Raw genomic sequence first — 5730 nt, forward strand, 5'->3', positions numbered from 1 at the left:
CTTCTAGGGGCACGGCTACCGGCCATCGCTAGGCCCGGCTACTGGCCGTGGCCTGGGGAAGGGAGCAGCTACAGGCTGACTCAAAGGCACCTTCAGAGCGGCTACCAGCCGTCTCTTGATGAAGGCGGGAGCAGCTACCGGCCGTCTCCTCGTTACCTCCAGAGCGGCTGCAGGCTGTCTCCTGCAGGAGGGTCGAGCGGCTACAGGCTGTCTCTTGAGGGGCACCTTCAAAGCAGCTACAGGCCATCTCTTGAGGGGCACCTTCAAAGCGGCTACCAGCCGTCTCCTCATTACCTCCGATGCTGCAGGCCGTCTCCTGTAGGAGGGTCGAGCGGATACCGGCCGTCTCGTTTAGGGCACCTTCAGAGTGGCTTCTGGCCGTCTCCTGACGAAGGCAGAAGTGGCTACTGGTTGTCTCCTTGTTACCTCCAGAGCGGCTGCAGGCCGTCTCCTGTAGGTGAGCAGCTACCGGCTGTCTCAGGGGTGCTGACTGGAGCTAGAGTAATAGCTCCACCCCGTGGTTGTTGGTGGTCAGCTCGCCCGGAAGGTAGTCTCGTATTTCTGCTATGGCAACGGTGGGCAAGCTCTGAGTCATAGGGATGCGCAGCCCAGGAAGACTTATGTCCCTGTCGCCCGGAGTCCAGTCGCGCTGTATATGCTCCCCTGTGGACTCCTGGGGGTGTTGGGTTGCCCTCGGTGATACTATATTGCATGGTAATTTGCATCAGCTTTCATTTCTTTCATGGCTCAGTATCATACCTAGGTATAATAACTACAACTGAGACAGAATTTCTAGTATTTTAAATTATCAACACGTGTTAACTTTGAGGTCGCCAAGTAATCTGCTGGAATATAGTGAGGAATAGCTGTTGGTCATGATTAGCATGGTTTGCTAAACAAAAAACAGTGTGGGAGCGGTGGTAGGGCGTATAAAGAAAAAAAAATGTAAGAGCATTAGATGCATGTGAGCCTTTGGTGAGAATCATTTATTACCACTGTTCCCTAACTAAACCCAGGAGAGGGCGAAGCAACTGACTCATGCCAGCCCAACAACAAGGAAGCTGTCCAACTAGAGAAGAGACACCTCCCATCAATAAGATAAAGAAGCAAGAGTAGTAAAGATATTTTAGCCACAACTGTTCCAATAACAATGTCTGAGGAAACGACACATGCTGAAGGACACAGTCTAATGGTTGTACACTCAACATCGCAGAAGATTATCTGTTCTTATATACATGTGTAGCCAGCGAAAGCAAAGAACTCTTTCTGAACAACATACTCAAGGAAGAGGATGTCTTTAGAGGACAGGCTGAGGATGCCACTACTTTTATGACTGCATGCCTTATGTTTAAAGCTTATCGCAAAAAGAAAAGCAAGCCCCCAGTTTTTTACAGAAATTTGTGGAGTAATTATTGTTACGTCTCCAGTCCCACACTGCCACATGCTCCAACACTCCAACAGTAGTAGTTCAGCGTAGGAAGGATATAGCCCTGTGAGTTGTTCTTATGGTCAGCCTTTCGATGAGCAACAAGATCAGCTCAGGCACTGTAAACACTGGCTTTTTAAGTTCTCTGACTTTACTTTCCAAAGAATTACACTTAATGCTTGCCAACTTCACTTCGCCGTTTTCACAAGTACCGAAGCTATACAATCTGCACTGACAATGAACTATGTTCAAACTGAACTGAAACAAAACTGACTCCCTAGGCTCTTCTCCATCTTTACATAGCGTTGCATTACACTCGAAGCTTCTAGTTTACTCTTACACATACAGTTACCAAATCAGACATCCATAACATGCCAGAATTTTCTTACACTGCATAACATTCTAAATTATTTGGCAATAACAGATAAAATTACATAATTTAACAGTCACATATATAAAACATTATGGAGAAAAAGAGCATAAAATTTAATGCACAGCTTATAAAAATACCTTTGCTCACAAACAACAAGCTAACTGGCAACTCTGACATATAACTGAAAAATACGAGAAACACTGAGAACCTTCCATCACTTCCTATCTAGCTGCTCTATAGCAACTACCGCTTCTGGACACTACCTCCTCCCTAGTCCTTTGTCGTCCCGACATAACTACACAGTGTATACAAACATATTCCTTAATCCAAGCTAAATATCTAATTATACACAAAATAATAATTCAACTTATCAGGTCTCCTCTTATGCCACTTCTGACGACGTCTCTGCTCCTCAACATGGTCCAATCCTCCTGGAGTGTGTTGGTCCTCTTCCTGATTCAATTCTTCCCTCGGGAAAGTGTCACCATCCTCTTGTACTTCAGCTTCATAGTTTTCCTCAACATCCTCGGGTACTGGTGAGCATGATTCCTCGGAGACGTCCCAGCTGTACTGTGCTGGCCCATGGTACTGCCACAGACGATTTACATGTACCAAATTTGGGCGAGATTTCCTGCCTCCACGAATCTGTACGTCACGTCTGATAGGCGGTCCAACACAGTGTAAGGCCTGTCCCATGGGCTCTGCAGCTTTGGTAACCGTCCCTTCTTTCATTGAGACTGCATTATAACCAAACTTTGTCATCAACCTTGAAGCTCACCTCACATGCCTTGGCATCATATTTGCACTTCATCACCTCTCCTGAAAACTTAAGGGCTCCTTGAACTTGATGATATACCTCAGCCAGCCTTTCCTGAAGATACTTTGCATAGCTGGAGGTGTCTGTAGGCAGCTCCTCAGCAGGTAGTCTTCCCAGTAACAAGTCAACGGATAAATATAACTCATGGCCCAGCATCAGTTTTGCAGGGGTGTAGCTGACGGACTCATGGGATGCAGACCAATATGCCACCAGTAATGCAGGTAATTTCTGGACCCATTCTGTTTGTCCATCTATGCAGTACTTGTCCAGTTCTTGTTCCAGGGTCCAGTTGAATTTCTCCACCATTTCATCTGACCGTGGCCTTAGTGGGGTTATCCTGGTCTTCTTGATCCCCAGTAACTTGCAGCCCTCACAGAACACAAAAACTCGAAGTTTCTACCTTGGTCTGAACGTAGCTCTTGTGGTATCCCAAAATGACAGAAAAACTGGTTAACCAACACCTGAGCAACAGTTGGAGCCTCTTGATCGGGGATGGCATAGGTTTCTAGCCATTGTGAAGTAGTTCATGGCGACACATATATGCCGGTTTCTGCCTTCAGTGAGTGGCAGAGGTCCAGCAATGTCCACCGTGACTCTTTCCATCGATGCATGCACTTGGTACAGCTGATGAGGGATGCAACAACGTTTCTTGGGTCCCTTCTTTGCACAACATACATCACAGGCCTGACACCACTCTTCAACATCCTGACACACGACAGTCCAGTAGAACCTCTGTCGCAGCCGGCTTAGAGTTTTCTTCATTCCCACGTGCCCGCTAGTGATCTGGTTATGAGACTAATCCAAGATCCCAGACCTCATTTGCTTCGGAACCACCAGTTGCCAATATTTGGTGAGGCCATCGGGTGTCTCCCACTGACACTCCAGTAGTCCGCTGTTCAAACGAAAAAAGTCCATTGACTCCAGTAGCTCTTAGTCACAGGGTTGAACCTAGAAGCCTCTTCCCAAGATGGTGGCACTGAACTCTGCTGCAGTCACCCTAGCACTGGTTGTATAAATCTGTATCATCATCAGGTTGTCTTCAGCTGACAATGGCCTTGTCATTACAGCACAACAACATTTTTTGCTAAGATTCCCATTCTTACTACAGTGCTTGCTGTCTGTTCTTCCATCTTCTTGCACACTATCAAACAAGATTCTCTTGCATTTCCTCAGTGGTGGGGCTTCTTGGGAAAAGGTGGCTGGTTGTTGCCTCTTGTCACCAGCCTTTACTAATTTACCTTTGTCCTTCTCGTCTTGTGCAGCCTACTTCTCGCCATCCTTTTCATTTGGACAATCATAGCTGTGAAGTGTCCCACTTCACCACAAACATGCGTTTGTTGCAATCGTGGGTTTCCTTGCACTGTTCCGTTCTTGCCCCTTCTTCCATTTGTAACAATCCAATTTCCGATGTCCTGGCTTCTCACAATTTCAGCAACTTCCTCCAATCTTCCCCTGTTCCCTCTTCCACTTGCAGCAGTCCTCCTTCTTATGTCCTGGCTTTTCACAGTACCAGCAACTACTTTCAAATTTTTCTGCCCCACATACCTGTCTTTCTTGCCTTGAATCGTGCACTACGATTTACCTGAAAAGTGGACGTACTGGACCTGACATAGGACTCAAATTCTAAAGCCCCGGCTAGTGCTTCTTGCATGCTTCTGGGTTGTGCCTGCTTCACCTGCACTTTCCACTCTGCACTATGAAGAGCATCGATAAACTAGTCTCTCAAAAGAATAGCCAACAGGTTTGGTGCTGCTCAAGGATATGCTTTGTATACCATACTTTCCAGGTCACGAGCAAGTAAATTGCTGGAGGAATTTGCCTTGAGCCCACAACAGAGCTCCAGAATCTTGCTCTGTAAACCTCAGTCCGGTACATGGTCCCATATCTGCGCTCCAGTACTTCTACTAATGACTGATAACTGTTCTTATCCTCTACTGACAATTGGTCCAGAAATTCCACTGCGACACGCTTGTGGCAAGTAGCCAGCTGCACTGATCACTGCCTATCATCCCAACCATTCTGATCAGCAGGTAACTCAAACTTTACATGGTAAGCTTCCCATGATACTTTGCCATCAAATTCCTGAGGTTTCTTCATAATTGAACCCCCATTATAGCCATGCACTTCACTGGCATGGGGCCTAAAAACTGTAGCACCATAATTAAGTCCAGGACTCATAACTCCTACATTTTGATTATTCAAACCCTGTAATGCTATCTTTAGGTGTTTGGGATTCGTCAATATCCACCATACACTGTCTATTTTATTCATATGCTCCCTGTACACTAACTTAAGGCTCAGCAGTGCAATATTTCTCTACATCCTAAATTTTCTCACTAATTATCTTCACATGGTCGACTACATGCTTCAACTGGTTATCTACATGCTGTCTGCACTCCATCAATATTCCCTTACTAATCTTCTGCTGGTTGTCTACATGCTGTTTGCGCCCCATCACTTTATTGCTTACCTCATTCTGCTGCCGTAGCTCAGCATATACTTCCTCCTCCAAGTGTTGTTGTTCTTCCCTCATTTCCCCCATGAAAGCATCTAGCTGTCTTTGCATCCTCAGTTGTAACTCCCTCTGTTGTTCCTGTCATAACTGTTCTTTGATTTCGTTCCTGAGCTCTTTCTGTTCATCACTTTGGGTCTGTAATTGTTCTTGAGTTCTTTCTGTCCTTCGTTCTGTACCTGTAATTGTTCTCTGTGTTCTTTTTGTCCTTCACTGTGCTTGTAATAGCTTCATAACTGCAGCCAGGGACACCTCCTCCTACCCAGCTCAACTCCTTGTCTTCACACCCCCTTGCTCCATGTTGAAGATTAAACTCACTGTAGCACTTTTCTAAAGATCCACACTCCTGACATCATTGTTACGTCCCCATTCCCACACTGCCACAGGCTCCAACAGCAGTAGTTCAGTGTAGGAAGGATGTTGCCCAGTGAGTTGTTCTTCCTTTCAGTGAGCAACGACGAGGTCAACTCAGGCATTGTAAATAAACACTGGCTTTCTAAGTTCGCTGACTTTATTTGCCAAAGAATTACACTTAATGCTTGCTAACTTCGCTTCACTGTTTTCACAAGTACCGGAGCTATACAATCTGCACTGACACTGAA

The sequence above is a fragment of the Coenobita brevimanus genome, chromosome 57 (genome assembly GCF_032717465.1).
Source record: "Coenobita brevimanus isolate Jiangsu-jjx chromosome 57, ASM3271746v2, whole genome shotgun sequence".
Lineage (NCBI taxonomy): Eukaryota > Metazoa > Arthropoda > Malacostraca > Decapoda > Coenobitidae > Coenobita > Coenobita brevimanus.